Here is a 21,281-nt window from a genome sequence, read left to right on the forward strand (position 1 = left end):
CATCTAAGTAGTATTCATCATTTGAAATGTCTTGGGGAGCTACACCATCTCCTGTGATATTGATATGGAATTTAACTGCATTTGTCAATATCTGGTTTGAAGGCAATTAATATAGCTATGGGAGGGATGCCACCATCACCTTTTTGAAGAGACCACGCCATTCAATAAAGGTGATGAGAATAGACTTTAACTGCAGTGATAATCATAGAATTTTTAAAGACTTTGCTAGACAATCTAGCAGATCTTAAATGGTTGCACATTTCTTTCAGCCTTGAAAAAAATGGCAACTATATCGCCAATTGATAGGTTAGGTTCTCAGAGAATACTGCTATTTCATTGATCTGCAGATCAATTCTTGTCTGGAAAAATATTTAACCAAATATTAAGAACCACGTGATAGAGGCTTTCTATAAATTGAGGGAGAATGTTTAACTAACACAGTGGTTGAAGAGTGCTACTGCCATTTCATGGGGAGTGGCTGGAGATGGTAGACTTTTAGTGCACAGCAAAGAACTGTTCCAAGGCCCAAGCATTTTTAAATGTCCCACTGGACAGTCATATAGGAAAAAATCCTGTTTATAAACACCTGAACCTAGAACTTAATTCAGTTTTACATATAAACACAAAATACTTTTTGTCAAGGTTTTAATACATGTTAAATTTTTCAGAAATGCAACTAATTGCCGTGAAGATCCAAGGAAAATTTTACTTTGTGTTGCTAAGAATTTTTCCAAGATTTGGTGTCATTTTGCATTTGTTGAAATTGGATTCATAGTATAATCATCTCCAAACTTCACTTGTGTTCTAGTTTGATCTTGACCAAATAATTGCATACTAGATACATATTTTATTATAAATGACTCTTGTTTCTCTTTAAAATTAAAGTCAGGGCATCATTAAAAAAACTATGTCTATAGGTAGGGTATATTATCTATGCATTTTGGTTTATGATAGTAAAGAAGGTGTTACAAAGTATTTGTTATAAGAAAAGAAAGGGTGTGGCACTGGATCTGAGAAGGTTGAAAATCACAGATAAAGAGCTATAGGGAAATTTCAAGATGAAGGATATTATACTGAAAATAAATACAATTTTTAAGGAGAGAATGAGGATATTTCCCATCCTGTGTGTCTAATCCCTGATTCTTACAGCTCCATACAGAACGAAATTGCATTTTTAAAATTGCTCTCTTTTACAGCCAGCTGTGACTACCGGTGAAATGGAGGTCTATTTCATATATGAACCTGAATTAAAAACAGCCAGCCCTTTAGTCAGTTTGGAGCCCACATTCTTGATTACATTTGACACAATAATCATCATCATATCTTAAGATTTAAATCAGCCTGACAGTCCTTGACTCAGGGCTGCTTCTCCCAATTAGTTGAAAATTGCAGCCCCACTGATCTTCTAGGGAATGAGTTTACATTTACAATTTTGCTGTGGTGCAAGGCAGTGAACATGATGGAAGGAACAAATCACATTCTAACGTATACGGTAATATTTTATTTTAAATTCCCACTACTCTGGTAAACCTATTTTTGCAGGAGTGAAAAAGTGTAAGCTTTATTATTATTATTTTTTTAAATATACAAACTTAAGATAGCTAGAGTTTGAACTTGAAAGGAGAAATAAGCACATACTGTGAATACTTTTCAAATTATTTTCCAAATGTGAGCTTTCAGAAAGGACAGCCTTTTATATAAAAATGTATTAAAAATAATTTGCAACTAATGGATAGATACATATTATTTGAAAATGAAAAGCGGATAGATATCAGGGTCTTAAGGAATACATTTCCAATAAGATGGTAAGATGAGAACACCGTGTTCATTTGACATGAGTGTCATTCTGCTTATCCTGTTCAAAATCTTTTCTGTTTATATTTCTAGAGGAAAATAATCAAAGACGTTTTTGTACATTTTATTCCCTCAATTATGATACCTTTCTATTCATATTGAGACAGTTTTCACACGCTGTGGAAAAAATGCACAACAGCAAGGTAGTTCCACTTCATGGCATCATTCCAGATGGCTGTGCTCAAGATGTGCTCAGAACACACTGCCCTTAGTGCCATTTTATAAGTGTATAACAGTACAGAGTCAGAAGAAAGAAATATCCAGATAGGACTGAGTAGTCTAGAAAAGTAGGAAAATTACCGAGGATTAGGAGAACTGAAAAAACAAAGATTCTAGAGAGAGCTGAGATTCAAGGCATTTCACAGCCACAGTGTTTGGAGGAATATGCGGACAGGTACGGGTACATAAGATCTGACAAAGTGCAAGAGCCCACGGGAAACAAATGCCAAAAATAATAGGGAAACACATGGAGACTGAAGTGGAGATAAAAATGAAGAAGGAGGGAGGCCAAGTTGGGGACAGGAGCACAAGGGAAGTGATAGAAATAACAAATAAGACAGGAGGCACAGTAGGGTTAATGTTTCTTTGAATTTTACCTTTCCCAAGCATACATATTTACCTAAAGCTGAACATTTCTTCCAAGATGTCATGTTATGAATATATTTAACTTATGGATATCCCTAAAGAAGAAATATTTTTTTCTTCTTATGGTACAGTTATATTTATGTGGGATTTTAAATTCTGATTCCTGATGTAAGTTTTAATCATTTTGTAGGGAAGAAGTCAAGACTGTTGTAACACACGAATATTCATCTATTATATGTAACATAATCTAAATTAATTTTGTGCCAAATTATCATGATATGCATTATTTATGAGACATATGTTAATACCTCTCAGTGAATTAATTAATGTCTTTTTCCTTTAGAATTAGTCAACAATCTGAGTATTGTAAACAATATTTCTATAGACTGTTCTCCTTTAGAAAACAAAGTTTACATTCTCTGTCATCAAAGTAATTAAGTCTTTGAAGAGTTTGTTTCTGACCTTTAAAAAAATAAAGACATCGTCATGTAAGATAACATTCTTTAAAATTATCTAGAAAAAAGTATACATTCACATATTTTTAAAACTTCAGTCTACTGCTATGAGTATCATGAAATTAATATAGCAACGTTTGGCAAAAATAATCAGCAATGAGCTTTAGTAAAAAAATCCACACATTTAATCTTACTCTCTCTCACATTACCTGAGTGTTTTTCCAAAGTCTAACATGCACAATTTATAAGAATACTGAACTAGAAACCCTTTGAGTGACTGCTACTTACTTTAAAGTATGAATATGAAGTTGTAAAGCATCTCGTGCTGGCATAATCTCTCAAAATAAAAAAAAATGCTATTTAGATGTTATTGTTTAAATAAGACCCTTAAATGACTAACCAACTGATTTGCTTTAGTTGGTTTCAAGGTATACACTAATGACAACATTGATAATGGCACAACACTGTAAAATCCCACGCAAGTAGATGACCAAACATTTGCTATGAATGTCCTCATAAATGTGGTCATGAGTTACTTTTTACTAGCTGCAAAATAGGACTTACGAAATCTTTTGATCCAATCCTTATTTTTTTCTCTGTATCCTTTAAGTGCAAAGAAATAGTTTGCCACATCTAAAGCAGTGCAAGGGGAGAGGCCAATTTATAGGATAACTGCGATACATTTCATTTGGGAATATCCTTGAAGATCACCTCTGAAAACTTAATTGACACAGGATGAGGCGGCACATTTAGGGAAGATAAATGCCATTCAGAATGACTGTGCTTCTGAGTTTGATCTATCTGTTCTCTTCTTGCTGTAAATCAAACTGTTGAATTTAATTTCAAAAATGTTACAGTGATTACTTAGGAAATCACTGGCTCCTGAAGCAACTTTCTAAAGTTGAGCTCTGCTCTTCCACTTCCCTGCTATAATGTCAGAAAAACTAGTCAGAGTTTATTGCTACTCCCCACTTCTCTTAGACACTACTGTGCACGTCACTCATGCACTTTCCTTCCTTAATAAATGGTGCCCGCAGAAAAAAAAATGATTTGTGTATAAACAGCATTTTTTTTCTTTTTCAGTTTCTCGTTTACAACATTCATACACTATATAACCAGATTCTGGGACTAAGTTTAATAATTAGTTTATGGTTAAGTAGTCTGAGTTCTTATAGAAAAAAAATGTCATTCTCTATAGGTAAAGTATTAGTTCTTCATATAAACTGTAAAAATTGAGTGTTTTTGATAAGTACACATATTTCTGATTCCTCATTTGAAAATATGAACATAATTTTCTTCACCTGATCATGTCTTTCCTGCAGCATATTTTTAAAGTAGCTCTTAAAACTTGCAACATGTGACATAGTTGCAATTATTTTAATCTTCGTGAAAAAAATATGGTCGAAATAAAAGTACTGGTGTAGTCTTGGTGTTAGAAGTAATAATATTACATATTTGTTTTATGAGTAGAATATATACTCAAGGAGAATTTTGTTCATCATTACAAAAACCTATTACAATACCTGGCAAAGAATGAGCACTGAACTTTTCCTGAAGCAATTAATTAGAAAATGACAAATGCATATGAATCAGTCTTTTCACTTTACTTTTATTAAATAGTAATTGCACGAGTGCACACATAACTGTCACTGCTTGAGACGGACTTTTTCTTTCAAAGTTAGAATTGTAAGACTCTAACAGAAAACCAATTTTCAAAAGCAAAATTTGGCAAAACTTTGAAACACAGATAAAGAAGATGGAGAGAAACTTGCTTTTCCAGGAAAAATGGCAAATACTTGCTTAGATGCTCTCTTGGAGCCAGTCACTTTAATGATGCTAGCAAAGGTAGAAAAGCAATAGAACTATTTCAAATATGATGAAAAAGTAACAAGTCGCTATTAATGAGAAAATTCTCAAAAAATTAGAGAACTCGACATCATATAAGTGATGCTGCAAGATAAACATAAGGAAAAGAAAATGAAGAATTTTTTTCCCTTTCCTTCAAATACAAAAATCTCTGCATCAGAATTGCAATAAAGCTGGGATTTCGAGCTTAAGAAAGTCACAGACTTTCTGTGCCTCAGTATCCTCATCTGAGTTATAAATATTTTGATATTGAAATTGGCAACACAGATTCAGAAAAGAGTAACTCCGACTTGTAAAATGTCACATTCATTTGAAATGTGGGTTAGCAAGTTGTAAATATGTCTGTCTACTTGCTTGTCATTTGACAAGAGAGAGAAGGACTTGGGCCGAGCAAAGCTGCCCTACCCTATCAGTTAAGGTCTTGTAGTAAAGAAGGAATCTAGTCTCAAGCCCCTGGCTTGCAAAGGAGTCTGGAACATCCTGCTAGAACTTTGAGCTTCAACCCTGGTTCTCCAGAATGCTCTACTGAAAATCCTGGCCTCCCCTTAGAGTAGCCTGATCTACCCATCAGGAATGAAATCCAAGTGAGATGAGTTGACCACTCTACATGAGAAGTATATGGAGGCTGACTCACACACACACCAAGTGCTTTGCTGGGATTCTACAATTGTCTACCTGCCAGGATAATTTTTTTTGTCAGCAGCAGCAACCTAACAATTAGGCTAATCATTAGCAGGTTGTAGATTATATGTTTAGTGTGGGAAATAAAACTATAAGAGTTAGTCCCACACTATTAAAATTTTGGTAAGGCCAGAGTATCAAGGAGGGTTAATGGAGTTTGTTCCAGGGGGGAAAAATAGATTAGCAGATCCCAGAAATTATAATAAACTCTATTATTTATTGTTGTCTGCTAAAAAAGAGACTTCTTTTCCTGAAGGTATCCTAAATTACTTCTATGATTTCTAAATGATTTCTCCTCCATATTCATTGTAGAAAGTCTCAGGAAAATATTCAGTATGAGTCAAATATGCTGTACCAGAGAATCAGCCTCTCTCTGTGTCATCATTGTCTTCTTTTATTCTTCTTTCTTTTTTTTTCTCTCCTGTACTCCTTCATTCTCCCTCTCCTTGTCTGTCTGTCTGTCTATCTATCTATCTATCTATCTATCTATCTATCTATCTATCTATCTATCATCTATCATCTGTCTATCTATCATCTATCTATGTCTTCCAAGAAAAAAACTCCCTAAACCTCTAACAGAATATAAGGTGTGAATAATAGTCCCAAGAAAATACTAGGAAAATATCTGAGTAGAGTAGTAGAATAATACAACTTCTTTTGATTAGATGGCAAATTTATAGGCATATGCCCAAGTGTAGAGTTGAGCTAATAGTACTTGAGAATACTATTCAGGTAACTCTCAGTGAAATGATCTCCATACAGTGGTCTAGGCTAGAGGCTATGCTATGTATCTTAAAAATGCTTACTTAGTACTAATCATTGGACCAGATGCTATGGAATCATGTAATATTCTTGAGAAATTGGTTCCATGGTCAAGTTTTAGAAAGGATATATACTATGTAAGTCTATCTCTTTCCCCATATATTCTCAAACACACATACTTCATTTATTCACAATGTATATGCCATAATAAAAAAATCTAATTAATTCAATAGAAAATAAATCTGATTGCCTTTAACCTATTATTGATTATTTAAAAAACATATAACCCATTATAACCCATTCCTAAGTTAACACTTATTAAGATACAATGGAACTAGTTTTAGAAGAACTTTATTTGGGGAAAAAAAGCTACTATAGAACAAGACCTTATGGGGAGATAAGGATGCTAAAGTTATGTGCCACCTGATAACTTGAAGTTATTTTTCAAAGGCATTACCCAATCTGTTGTTGAATACTTCTACAAACTTTCAAGATGGCCTGTCCCATCTCTGGGCAGCTTCATCACAAAATCCCTTTCTCTACTAAGACAAAAAATAAATTCTTGATATTAGATTACATGCTTGAATTTATCCAGCCTAGTATCCTCATAGCTTTCTTTTGCCATTGCTCCACTACGGTGTGTGTGTATATTTGTGAGAGGGAGAAGAAGGGAGAGAGGGAGATTATCATCAATAAACTTGGAGACTAGAAAGCTTGTTAAAAGTTTTTTGGGTACCTACCCCCAGAGATTCTGACTTAGTAAGTTGGGGTAGGACTCATGCATTTCCATTTCTAGCAAGCTCATAGGTGATACCAATGCTGCTAGTCCAAAGACTACCCTTTGAGTAACACTGGGGTAGTGTATACAGTGATGCTCTGCCAAGATTCCCTGCCCTAGCTGGTGGGAATATTGGTGCTAAGAGCTCATAGCTGTCTCTCTTGCTGGAAATTTCCTTCAATTGTAAGTTACTGTTTTATCCAAGCTTGTCCTCTCTCACAGGGTGACCCAGAACCAAACTGGTTGATCCTGGTGTACCAAGGCTCAGCCCTATTACCTCAATTCAGAACATCTCTTAAGGGTCATGCAGGTCCAAGAGTTACCCTTAGAATCTGCCGAGTCTTCAGATTCACTACGGGTTAGCTTCTCTCTTTGCCTAAATCTGCCTCACTCATAACCCTACATGTGTACTCATTGAAACACTCTCCAACAAACCTTCTGCACATAACTCTCCACTTCAGGAAGTTTTCGTTTCTATGTTTTCAGGAAACACAGTCTAAATCAGTTGAATTTTGTTTTTACTTTTTTTGTTTTTACCTGAAGTATAGCACCTTTTATTTACATTTCATTTTTCCATATTCAGCTTACCACTCCAATTCATTGAAATCTTTTTGGCTGCTGTTATTCTTGTCTACTATATTTGCTATTTTTCCCTGCTTTGTGTCATTGGCAAATTTGATAAGAATGCTACCTATGTCTTCATGCAAGTCATTGATGAAAATGTAGAAAGGGATAGAGATGAGATTAAATTACTGTGAAAAGCTGCCAGAACCTCCTTCTAAGCTGATATGTATCCACTAAACAGTGATGAAGGGAGACACAGGTCTCAGAGTCACAGATTTTGATTTGGAACACCAGCTCTAAGTGGAGGTCAATAGCTATCCTCACAGCTAAAAAGAAAAATGCCCTTTTAGCATTTCTTTTTTAATAGGCAATTTAGGCACTGCTTATATAGTGGATATTGATAGGTCACAGCTCACCACCAAAAACGCATAAAATTTATAAATAATCATGAATTCATCATTATTATTCACTTAATTAGTTTCAGGATGAAAACTGTATTTGGTCATTTTTATGGAGGGTTTATTTCATTTAATATTTTTTAAAAATAGCTTGTGATCAAGTTAATGTTCAATAGCTAACTCAATTTTACTAGGTAGATGTAAAACACATGCAATATAGAAGAAAAACACAGCTCCTTAGGAGCTGTGGGAGTAGCCATAAGTATATTCATTGTAGGTGATAATCTCTAAAGGTGTTTAAATTCCGTCTGTTTGTCTTGTTTTAAATACTTCATGCGGCATGAAGATACTGACTGGACAGAGTGATATAATGAGTAACACATTAGGGATTTGATGAAGCTTGCTGCAAAGATGAATGTTAGAAGATATTTAAAATACACAATCGCCGCTTTGAATGGGGAATTGATTTACTGTCTCATTTATATAGTTTTCATCTCTTTGGGTGAATACTGATGCTAGGCAGAATGGCCAGAGCATAAATCATTGGCTAGAGGCATGAGGGGATTGCTTTTGTTTCTGGCGTTTCAATAAGTCACCATGTACCTCAAGGAAGTATTTCCTCTTATATTTTTTTCTTGAAAAAAAAAATAATACCTGCTTATTATTTCACTAATAAAAATGTAGTAGGGATTTTGAAAAGAAAAAAGCTATCGGAATATGGATTCAACTGTTAATCAGCTGGAGTTAGTAAAATGAAAACAGGCAAAATATACTTATAAAAATATGATGAAAGGAAACACTAAAAAATGTTAAAAGTGATTATTTCTAAATTAAAAAATTAAATAAGTATTACTTTATATTAGGAAAATTATTTCAATATATAGAAGAAACTTCTAAACACAGAACAATGGTATATATCATATAAAAAACAGAAAATCAAAAAGGCACGATCTGGGCTCAGAAACAAGATAAATAGTTTTATGGGTCAAAAAATGGCATAGAAACACAAAGCAGAATGCAGGGTTGAAGATAGAAGGCTGTTTGGCTTTGGGATGGGAAGTAGGTAGTGGCTGCCAGGAGTTTAGATTCTGTTAGGCTCAAGGTTCTGAAATTTCTCCAAGCAAGAAGATAAAGGAACTGAGCTGGCTCTTTGCTTCAATTAGCCAAGGAAGGTATCAGGTTTCCCAACTGGTAAAAGAGGACAGAAAAAAGACCTGCTGTTGCCTACCACCAAGAAATGCTTAAATGATGCCCTCTTTTTTGGGGAAAATTGAAAAGATTAAATTTTACAAAACTCACTAATACCTATATGTCCTGCATAACTTTTTAAAATGAGAAATGCGATTAAATTAATAATTTATAAAAGAACTCCTATTATAAATTGAAGAAAGCCAAAAGATTCCTAAACTATATGATTACTAGAATTAGACAGATAAAATTATAAGTCAAATGATGAATATATCCATTTTCCAATATAACTCAACTTTCTAAAAATAAACTCTAGTTAATTTATATATTTTGCTATTTTAAAGAAGTTTTTTTTGAGAATGATAGTGATGCAAAGAAACTGAAAAATATAGATATAATTGAAAAGTAATATAATGGATCCTAACATTAACGGCGCAATTAAATCAAGTAAGGGAAACTCCCATTTGTTTTAATTTTAGTCACCATAACATTAAATTTTTGAATAAAGAAAAGAAAGATCTGTTTCTGCCCAACAATTTGTCTTTAGGAAACAAAGACAAATTTAATTTTAGAGTCTTTTCATGGCTAAATTGTATGTAGAAACATTTCTAAGCATACACTTTGGTGGGCTGGCGAGCCTGGTTTAGAACCAAAGGACTAGCTTAGAAGGAAAATGACTACTTGGTTATATCACCAGTTAATTTTTCACACCAGTAAATCATCAGTGATATGGTTCCAAATGCCTCCCTTTGCATATAATCCATGCAAGGTAGAAACATTCTAAGTACTTTAAAGGAGATAACATAAAATGAAGCAGGCGGTTACCACCATGAACCTTTTAGATCTGTATGAATCATGACACTCCCTGGTCCAGAGCCCCAAGGATTCCCATTACAGGTATTATATTATCCTATTGTAAGATGGCAAGAATTCTTATGCGTCATAACCAGTTGGGAAGATTGGGTCTCAGCAGTATAAAAATGGAAGTGCCTTATAACTATATATATAACTCTCTCTTGAAGAGCCAAAAGAAACTTCCAAAAGAAGTGTACTCAAAGGAGGGAGGTGCTAGTGAATTGGATGTTTTAATGTACCAAATCCTGTTAGCCCTTAACATTGAATAGAAGGCATATTTTGCATGAGAGGAATTAAAAAATGGGTTTCTCTAAATTGAGAAGTTTGAGCCGGTGGCTTTAAGGTCATCTGTAGCTTTATTATTTATGACTATAACATGTTACAAATATATCATAAGCGGTTCCTGACTTAATAAGAGGTTGTATTTTAAATAAATGTCCTGTTAGCATCATATCGCATTCCTTACATAGTATCAAAGGCAGCAACAAATCTTTACCCTTTAAAATTTTGGAAATAATCCAAAGCCATTTAGTACCAACACTTGATTAATTGTTTCATTCAATTTATAATTATTGAGTACAATTTTTGATCAAATACAAGGTGTGGCTAACAATAATACAACAGTCTTCTGATGGTCACAAACAAAATAGTCCCTAGGTAGTTCCAGAAAAGAAATTCCAAAAATGTTTTGAAAAAAGACAGCATTGTGGACAGAGCATACAATGCTTTAATGAAGTTTGCATGCCTGTCCCTCTGCTAAATAAACAAACTGACAAACAAGCAAAAATTTGTGATATAATTTGCTTTTCTTTTCTGGGAAAAAATCAAACTTATTTGTTTATTTTTGTTTTCAGAAAAAAATTGAGTATGCTTTCAGAAGTATATCACATATGTAAGTATCATCCATCAAGTTTCCAAAAGGGGGAAAAAATGAGAGTTAGGAGCAAAGGGAAACCAGAAGATTTGTTTTAAGAAAAACAATGCTGGGGCCAATACGAAGTTCAAACGAGTGTAGTGATTCAATGGCTGGGAGCACAGAGAAAAGGTGGTCACAATTTACCAGGCAAAATATGGACAGGCTTTAGGATGAGGTGGTAAAGAAAAGGGAATAGTTTCTAGAGCAATTTTTGAAGTAGAATTCACAGAATTCAGTAGTCAATTTAATACATGTGTCAGTAAAGAAGAAAGTGGGAGAAAAAGGTAGAAGATAAATCTCGTGCTTCCAGTTTTAGAGACAATGAAGTTAGGAAATTCAACTATATTGAAAACGCAGGAAATCTAGCATTATTTTAGGGGTAGATACTGCATTCTACTTTAGACATTTTGGAGCCTGTAGGATGTGCAGATGGAGATATAAGGTAGGTGGCTGTAAGTACAATTTTGAAGATCAGGAGAAAGATGTAAGATAAAAATAAAAACTGAGGAGTCTTAATGGTGGTTGAAGCCAACAGACAAAGGTGCTCAAATGTGTATAGAGAAAGAAGAGAGAATTAAAAATGGAGCACCAACATTTATGGGTTGTACAGAGCAAAGGCAGTCTATATCGATTATTGTTACAATTCCCAAATTTCTATCTCAAGTCATTACATTCCCTAGAACTTCAGATTTTATATCCAGTTATCTAGTCCATATCTCATCTGGATACATAATAGGCATTTCAAATGTAACATGTCCACATCATTTCCCTAAGATATATTGCTCTCAGAATCTCTCCCATATTAGTAAATTGGTACCTCATTTTCCAGTTGCTTAGGCTAAAAATTCTATTGACTTCCTTGACTCTTCTCTTTCTTTCACACTTAAATCCAATTCATTATAAAACTTTTTGGGTTCTGTTCTCAAAATACAGTAGGATCTAACTATTTCTTACCACATTTGTCTTTCCTCTTCTAGTCCAAACCACAGTCATTTCTTGACTGAATTATGACAACAGTCACCTAATGGTTTCACTGCTTGCCTTCAGTCTATTATAACAGAGGGGCCAGGTAACTCAAAACATGCTATTTGACATAAAAATTACAACTAAGCTACAGAACAGCCATAATTGAGAGTTGTCTTAAGTCTATATGAACAGAAGTCCTACAACTGGGGACACCCAGAAGAAGCTACCTTAAGAGTGGTAGGAGGGTTGGAGACGCAGAACAGACTGCTCCCACACCCTAGTGTAGCGGTGGAGAATTAGGAGGGATATCTCGCCTGCAAAGGTCTCCCTGGAGGAGTTAGAGTTCCCAGACTTACACCAGGGTTCCCAACTTAGAGTTCCAATGGCAGGAAGAGAAGTCCCCATAACTTCTGGCTGTAGAAATCAGCAGAGATTGTGGCTGAGTGAGACAGAGAGTGGCTAGAGTCACGGATATTCCTCTTAAAGGGCTCATACAGGGACTTACTGATAGACTCACTTACTCTGAGCTCCAACACTGGGGCAGTAGCTTGAAAGGAGCTGGGAGGAGTTGACTGGTCTGGCTTCACGGAGAGGGCTGGAGGGGCAGCTTTCTCCCAGAAAGAAGTGCTAGCAGAAGCTATTATTCCTTTGTTGAGCCATCCCCATTCCAGGCATGCAGAGGCAGGCAGTTGCCATATCTGTGTTTCTATCAACCTGGCTAACACCAGTCACGCTGCTCAGGGGATTCCTTACAACCCCTCCCTACAAAACTGTGAGCCCGCCAAAGCTGCTTCCAGTGGATTTTACATACAAATGGCCTGTCTTGGCTCATGCTCAGACTTTCCTAAGATCTCTGAAAGGTTCACAAAACCTAAACAAACAACATCTGGCCTTGGAGTGCCCCATACCTCTTGCTGAGTAGCTCCAAACCTGGCACTAGTGGCAGCCAGCCTTGATTTGTAGCTTGGTTTGTCCAGGCACATACAAGCCCAGCTTGGGTGGTGACCAACTGCAGATTGCTTGGTATTCCATGCCAGGTGGCCTCGAGCAGGGTACAGGATGTGGCAGAACTTGGCCTGTGGCAGGGACCCTCCCAGGATTCCCCAGCCTACACGCCCAGTGGCTAGCTTTGGTCTGAGCCATAGAACCACCCAGGGCCCCATCCAAGGAAAACATACCCAAAGGTGGACTGGGTTGGCACTAGAACCCTGCTAAAGCAAATCCTGCTCCATAGGGTAAGTCCCTACACAACAGCCCTTCACTGTAGTCATGGCCAGTCCTCACAACTAATTAGTTCAAGGGTCAATCCGTCCCATTGATGTGGAAACAGCAACCAGGGCTTAACTACAATAGAAGGGGCATACATAACACATACAAGGGACACACCTGGAGCACCCGAGATAAGGGACCAGGGAGACTGCACCACTGAGCCCCACAGGATACCTACCATATAAGGCCACTCTTCCAAGATTGGGAGATATAGCAGCTCTACTTAACACATAGAAACAAATACCGGGAGACAGCCAAAATGGGGAGACAAAGAAAGCAGAACAAAGCTCCAGAAATATAACTAAACAAATGAAGAAAAGCAGTCTACCAGATGCAGAGTTCAAAACACTGGTTATAAGGATACTCAATGAACTTAGGAGAAGAGTATATGAACTCAGTAAGAACTTTAACAAATAGATAGAAAACATAAAAATAGAAATAGAAAACATAAAAAAGAGCCAGTCAGATATAAACAATTACAATAATTGAAATGAAGAATCCCTTAGGAAGAATCGACAGTAGATTAGATGAAGCAGAGGATCAAATCAGCAATTTAGAAGATAAGGTAGCAAAAAACACTGAATCAGAAGAGCAACAAGCAAAAAGAATTCAAAAAAAAAAAAGAAGAGGATAGGTCAAGAGGCCTCTAGGTCAACATCAAGCCTAACATTTACATCATAGGGATATCAGAAAGAAAAGAGAGAACAAAGAATTAGAAATCTATTTCAAGAAATAATTATGGAAAACTTCTCTAATCTAGTGAAGGAAATGGACATACGAGCCCAAGAAGCACAGAGAGTTTCAAACAAGATAAACACAAAGAGGCCCAAACCAAGACACATCATAATTAAAATGCTAAAGTTTAAAGACAAAGAGAGAATCTTAAAAGCAGCAAGAGAAAAGGAGTTAGTTATCTACAAGGGAGCACCCATAAGACTATCAGTTGATTTCTCCACAGAAACTTTGCAGTCCAGAAGGGCTTGGCATGAAATGTTCAAAGGGATGACAAGCAAGGACCTACAACCAAGACTACTCTACCCAGAAAAGCTATGATTTAGAGTTGAAGGACAGACAAAGAAAGCTAAAGGAGTTCATCACCAAGCCAGTATTACAGGAAATGTTGGAGAGAGACTTCTTTAAGAAAAAAAATATGAATAATAAAATGGCAATAACTACATTTCTATCGACGATTATTTTTTTAACAGTTACTTTAAATGCAAATGGATTAAATGCTCCAATCAAAAGATAGGGTGGCTAAATGTATAAGAAAACAAGATCTTTACATATGCTGCCTACAAGAAACTCATTTCAGATCAAAAGACACACACGGACTGAAAGTAAAGGGATGGAAAAAGATGTTTCATGGAAACAGAAATAAACAAATGAATGGAAATAAAATCTGGAGTAGTAATACTTATACCAGACAAAATAGACTTTAAAACAACCTATAACAATAGACAAGGACCTACTATTCCCATTTCTGGGTATTTATTCAAAGAAAACCAAAACATTACTTTGAAGGGACATGAGGATCCATGTTCTTTGCAGCATTATTAACAATAGTCAAGATATGGAGCCACCTGGGTGTCCATCAATGGATCAATGGATAAAGAAGAGGTAGTACATATATACAATGAAATATTACTCAGGCATTAAAAGAATGAAATCTTGCCATCTACAACAATATGGATGGACCTAGACAATATTCTGTTGAGTGGAGTAGGTCTGACAGAGGTAGATAAATGCCATATGATTTTACTTCCTGTAGAATCTAAAGAACAAAACGAACAAAACAGAAATACGCTCATAGATACAGAGAATATTTTGCTGGTTGCCAAATGGGAGGGGGGTTGTGGTTGGAGGAAAAATGGAGAAGGAATTAATAAGTAAAATTGGTAGTTATGAAATAGTTATGGGGATGTAAATTAAAGTATAAGGCATACTGTTGACAATATAGTAATAACTATATGGTGTCAGATGTGTACTAGATTTATTAGGGTGATCATTTTGTAAGTTATATAAATGTCTAATCACTATGTTGTACACCTGTAACTAATATAATATTGAATATCAACTGTGATTTAAAAATAAAAACATATTAACATCCTAAAAAATAAAAGGTACAGTATTTTGGTTACTCGAAACAGAAATAGTTGAATAACATTATGTATTACATTTTTTACTCACTCTCAAATGTCACCATACCCCTACTCTTCTTTCTTAGTGATAACTAAAAGTATTAGTCAAAAAGAAAAAAGCCATGCCATTCCTTTTCTCAAAACTTTCCAATGGCTCCCACCTTATTCAAAGTAAAAGCAAAAGTCCTTACAGGGGCCTATAAGACCCAATGTAATCAGATTTTACTACCTCTCTGAATTAATTCTCTATAATACTCTTGCTCACTTGACCCTTTCTTGTCATATTGATCTCCTTAAGGTTCCTCTAACTTTCCAATGCCAAAGGACATTTTTACTTCATAAAGACCCTCCTAGACTGTTTTTCTTCCAATTATCTGTAGGTTTTGCTTAAATGTCACCCTTTTGGTGAGACTTTTCTTAATTACTACATTTAAATAATGGCACATCTCTTTCACCATACACATGTGTAAATGCACACACACATACAACCTCAACTTCTTTCCTCTATCATGACCTGATATAGTGTATATTTCACTTATCATATTCTGATCTACAGTATATTTCACTGTTTTATTTGCTAAAGTCTATCTCCCACCTTCGCCTTCCCAGAATATAAGCTTCATGAGAGTATGGATTTTCACTACTGTATACCCAGTACCAATGCCAGGCTTCGTGTCAAGCACTTCATATTTATTATATTGATTAGAGAAATATTGCAAGATATTACCATTCTGGAAAACAAGGAAGAGAAAGTTTCAACTAACAGAGTTCATCAACAGGACCAATGTTAAAAAATAGTCAAGTAGGTGGATAAAAACAGAGAAATTAGCTATTGCAAAAGCCACTGATGATTTTAATGAGCCCTTGTTTTCAGCGAAGTTGTGGTGCCGGGGAAGCCAGATCTGAGTTGATCAAAGTATAACCTGAAGCTAAAGAATAGGAAATGGTAATGTCAATTACTGCTTCAAAAACTTTGAGGGTATGGGGAAACAAGCATAGCTGTATAGAGAAGATGGTATCCTAAAAAAGTTCTTTTAGGATGAGGAGACTTGGGCATGGTGGTTGGCTTAAGGGAGGTGTAAGAAGAAAAAGTAAATGAAGATCTCAGAGAAAGAAGGCAAAAACTATTACTAACAGAATATGTTGGAGAATGTGAAAGAGATCCAGTATCCAGCTGGAGTAGCTTTTTGCTGCACATGTATAAAAAGATCAATAATTGCTTTTTCTTCTTTTTCATGTTTCTTTAATGTGAAGAAGGGAAGGATCTAGGAATAGAGAAGCAACAGGTACCTTCGCGGTTGCTAAAGATGAAGAACACAGGTGATAATTTTTCAGTTTATCAACTATTAATTGTATTATTAAAATTTGAAATGTATTGTTAGGGAGGACAGGAGACTACTGAGATATTAAGGAATAGTGTATTTTCATGTATGTACATGCATGTGCATCTATACATGTTTATATGTACACACATACGTATTATATCTTTCTTATAATCTAGAGAGGTTATTGAGGCATCTGGGAGTTTTTATGAGGAATATCCAGCCATACTGAACCTTCTGATGCTAGCACCAGCCCCTGCACTTCATAAGTTTGCTCCCTGCTATTTGGTGGTTGTAGAAGGCCTCACACAGCTACAGACAGACAATTCAGAGCTAATGTTCATTTCTCATTTAAAAAGTGATCCTGGAATAGAAATAAGAAAATGAAATCTCATGACAGTGTCATCATAATGTCATCAGCCAGATGGCAGTCCTTGAAATATAATCTTTAGAGGCTTCTCACAATAATTTGTAATATCACATCTAATATTATCTTATTCACCAATTCCTATCTATTCACAGAGATTGGAGAGCAAGAAATGAACTTGCAGAGGCCCACACTTCTGCCTTTATATATTGACATGTACTTTATAGGGCATATGATTAGGAAAATAAAATGTTTTCTTACCCAAGTCACAACAACGATCTATGTTCTGATCTGAATTGTTAAACTACAGAATTTAGTTGAGAATCAACTTGTTCTTTTATTCATGAATGGTAGATTAATTCCTTTTAGGCCCACATGGCAATTTACATTTATCTATATAAAATGATAAATAAAGGCCTTATCAGAGCCAGTGTAGAATTTTAAGATTCCTCTGATCTATTAATAAACTTGAACACTAAAATACAAAACAAAATTATTTGACTTTTGTTTTTGAGTATGTCTTGAAACTACAGCCTGCCAGTGTATGATATGGAAGTAAAGTTCTTCTAAGTTACATTTTTTCTATTTTATTTAATATTCAGCAATTTAAACTGAGGACTTTATTGCTTGAAACAGGCTTCTCAACATACAAAATTTTTGCATATATTTACCCATATAATTGAAAATTTCGGAGCAAGTAATACATTAATGTTCAGTAGTAAAACGTGAACTGTGAGAAATAATGTAATCAGAATGCTTTCAACAGAGTCCCTCCTACCTAAAAAGTCTTGGTTTCAGATATTTTCCAGATATATGAGATATTTTTTCTCCAAAACCCAAATATCAATATTAATAATCTCTCTCTTTTAAAATTACATTTATATGATTAACAACAAAAGTGAAAGTGTTCATATCCTGTGATAGTTATAGTTTTTGAGGCTTTGAACACCAACTTCAGAAAACACAAATAGAATAAATGAGGTAGAAACTAGGAAATAGGATTATATGGACCACTTTGTTAGGAAACAATTTTTAAAAATACAATTTGGCAAGAACTCCTTTTGAAGTAATATAGTATGTAATTCTTATAAATGTACCCTAAACTGCTTAGAACATAGACTAAGATAATCTAGTATAGGGCTGTCAATAAAATTTTCTGTGATGATGGAAATGTTGTGCTTTGCATTGTCTGATAGGGAAGCTGATAGTTACATATGGCTCTTGAGTCCTTTCAAGGTGGCTGATGAAATGGAGAAAAAACTTTTAATTTTACTTAATTGTAATACATTTACATTTAAGTAGCCACTTATGGCTAGTGGCTACCCAATTGGATAGCATAAATCTAAAGGAGGATAATGATGTTACTTCACTTCTGGGTTTAGCTGGGTAAGGTATTGGATAAAAAGGTCAGAATGCAAAGGAGCACAAAAAGAATTTTCTTGTACTTTAGTATAAGATCTATAAGAACATAAAATAAGAGAAGCTGTAGCCAGGTAGAATATGGTTTAATCTGTGCAGTTGACACATAGCATACATAGACTATGACCTAATGTAAAGGTATCAGTAACTAATAGAGAACCCAGCTCTTCTCATGAGCTCTCACACTGACCAGAACAACCATCAAGCCCCAATGGCCCATTGTTATTACAGTCCTATATGAATATACTGTACAGATATACTATACATGAATATATGAGCTACACGAATGTACTATATTTACTCAAAGATTTGACTGGTTATCACTCCAGGGAACTTAATGCTGTCCAGCCAAAGCTTGCCAGTTTATTGATTTATTCTTTCCATGCCCTTTGGCAGACATTCTTTATTGGCTGGCTCTACCTCAATTCCTAGTTACTAGAGGTGGCTTTATGGCATAGTCTGGCCCTAAATTTCCTGGGAAAGCCATTGCTTTCCTGATATAAGCACTGCCCCTTCCCCTTCTTTTTCTTGCTGGAACATACATGTTCTGAAGGAAATGACAAGAACATGGAGACTTGAGGGCTGACATTGCTGAGCCACTGAGCCAACATCAGCATCTGCCTATTTCTAAACTTCTCATTAAGTGAGACAAATAGACCTTTATTGGGCAAGCTACTGAACTTGGGTTTTCTGTTACTTTAAACTGAAAGCAATTCTAATGAATGCATTTTTCTTCCATGTTGAGTTATTGGCACACCAAAACACTTGTAGTTATTTTTTACTTGCTTGTTTATCATTTAATCAGAAATTTTTTTTTGGGGGGGGTGGCTACTTACTATATGCCAAGCTAAGTGCTAGGTAACATAGTGGACAAACAGCTATTGTGCATACTTTCACAGAGTCAACATTCTCACAGGAGACTAAGACTAGCAAACACTTAACCACAGTGTAGTGAGATAAGCACATTAATAGGGAGCCTAAAGAGCTCGGGCTTTGGAGTTGGTAGCTAGAGAAGACTTCCTAGAGCAATTGGCATTTACATTGAGACCTGGATTATGTATATATATAAAATATGTATTATATATATGTATGTATGTGTGTGTATATATATATACACTATATATGCTATATACTGTATACACTATATACTATATGGTATATGCTATATACTATATAATATGGATTATATATATATATATATATATATATATATATATATATATAAATATGTGAGGTTATCAGGTAATTGAGAAGAAAAAATGTAGCTGTGATGAAATGAAAATAGCTCAATATTACTTAATTGTGTGGGAGTGGGAGACTGAGGGAGGAGAAAATTATTACGCTGGAATTTAAAGGAAAGGCCCAATTATGCAAGACCTTGAAGTCATTTTAAAAAATGTGAACTGTCCTTAAATAATATTGGTTAGACACTGAAGGGGTTAAAAGTGAGAAGAGGGTGAGCTACATGAATATACTGTATTTAGAAAGATAATCCTGAATTTATATAGGGAATGAATGGGAAGTGGGAAGACTAGAAGGGAAACCAGTTAGGTGAATGATGTCATTCAGGCAAGACATGATAGTTGAAGAGTAGAGATGAAGAGAAGTGACTGAATTTGAAAGCTATTAGACAGTAAATAGTTCTGTGATAGCTTAGCTATTGGAATTGTAGGAGGAAGAGTACAAGTTTTTGATTTGGACAACTGAATGGTTTGTGGTAATGTTCATAGGATGAGAAGTAGGTTGCATTTGAAGAAAGAGGTTGAAAGAGGGCAGAAATGAGTTCAGCGTTGGACCTATTTTGTTTGAAGTTCCTGAGGGACATTAAAATGTAAAAAAGTCAGTAAGATATACAGATCTGAAACTCAAAAGATCATTCTCAGCTGCAAAAAGGTATAAATGGATAGTCATCAACAGGCTGAAATTACACCAGTGGATGAATTTTCAGAGTATATGAGAAAAAGGAACAGAAAAGAACTGTAGAGGCTTGGCAAATTGCAGATTCTGTATGGGCCAGTGAAAAATGTATTTTGGCTTCTAATATTCTATTTTACTTTACCCATTAGAGAAATAACTATATACCTTCCTTAAGTGGTAGCTTTCTAGGGATCAAGTCAAAACACGTAAACTGAAAGCCTCTTCTATGAGGAATCCCAAGGCATTAAGGAAGTGATCAAAAGAACTGAGAGAGCTTCTTGGAGATCCAAGGAGCATGAGAATGCTGAGAGAGGGGACTGCCAGAAAGAGTGGCATCACTGAGATAGACCTCCCTTTAAGCTCTAGTTTTTTACTATGAACAAGTGTTTTTCATTTTGTTTTGTTTGATTCCTTCTTAGCTTACATTCCCTAAACTCACCAAATTAATTTCTGATCTTAATTTGCTTGTCCAAAGAGGCTTCTCTTTGAAAAGCAGGTATTTCCCATTGAGATCTAACTGTTGACTCTGTGATACCTATCAACTACATATGAATAAGTGTTCCTGAGCCTACTCTGTCCTTATTTGACTGAACAAGCAGATACCATATCTGCATTGGGAGCAGAAAGTCCAAACTTTGTCATTGAGAAGAGGCAGTAACTTTGAGATTTTTTTCAATGCTAAGTCCGCATATTCAAGCTCACCCTTCATCAGAGTCCTTTTAATAGGGCCTTAAATATAACTTCACAACTTTAGGTTGAATCTTCTTTTGAATGGTCATCTGAACACCCACTGTCTAGAATTCAGGACTAGAGCTGTCCTATTCCCTCAGGGTTACCCATGTAAGTTCAGTTTCACAGGAGTTTCTACTTTTCAATCTCTAACTCAATTTCAAGATTTGGTCTCTCAATTTCCATATACTTCTAATTTTCAATTTTCATTACTTCTAAGTTTCTGCTCTTAGTTCAAAATCTGTTTCTTGT

General features: G+C 35.2%; 1 protein-coding gene across 10 annotated transcripts in view; it reads right to left on the reverse strand.

Moving 5' to 3' along the window:
• The window catches only part of DMD (dystrophin), a 2,254,165-nt gene that overhangs the window by 476,364 nt on the left and 1,756,520 nt on the right, over positions 1-21,281 (reverse strand). The window lies entirely within an intron of this gene.

The sequence above is a fragment of the Rousettus aegyptiacus genome, unplaced genomic scaffold, assembly GCF_014176215.1.
Source record: "Rousettus aegyptiacus isolate mRouAeg1 unplaced genomic scaffold, mRouAeg1.p scaffold_m13_p_9, whole genome shotgun sequence".
Lineage (NCBI taxonomy): Eukaryota > Metazoa > Chordata > Mammalia > Chiroptera > Pteropodidae > Rousettus > Rousettus aegyptiacus.